This window comes from Oxyura jamaicensis, chromosome 8, assembly GCF_011077185.1.
Source record: "Oxyura jamaicensis isolate SHBP4307 breed ruddy duck chromosome 8, BPBGC_Ojam_1.0, whole genome shotgun sequence".
NCBI classification, from domain to species: Eukaryota; Metazoa; Chordata; class Aves; order Anseriformes; family Anatidae; genus Oxyura; species Oxyura jamaicensis.
Genome location: NC_048900.1, coordinates 5,151,541 through 5,152,003, shown reverse-complemented (window position 1 = coordinate 5,152,003; position 463 = coordinate 5,151,541).

Sequence of the window (463 nt, the reverse complement as noted above, 5' to 3'; positions counted from 1 at the left end):
AGCGCCGCCGCCGCGCCGCCCCCCCGCCCGCCGAGCTCCCCGCCCCCGGGCACGGAGGGTGGGTGGGGGGCTCTCGGCCTCGGCACCGGGGCGCGGGCGCCGGCGGGGCCGGAGGCGGCCGGGGAACGCCGCTCCTCCGCCCGAGCGCGGCACGAAGTGCCGCGAGGTGAGGGAAGGCGCCGGCTCTGCTGCCGCGATGTTCCGCCCGCCCGCCTCGGACCGGACCCGCCGGGCTCCGGAGGAAACTCTGCCCGGGTGCCCGCGCTGTGCCCGCTTTGCGCGGGTTCCCCCTGCTCTCGTTCAGATTGTCCCCGTTAGGCTTCCCCGGGCTGTGCGGCACATCGCGAGCTGTTGTCCCGGGTGGGACTTGTGCTTGCTGCTGGCCGCGCCTGGTGCCCGACCTCTGGGCAGCCGGACACGGGCTGCGTTCTCGAGGTGTCTTTGTTGGGTTGTTTGCGTGATT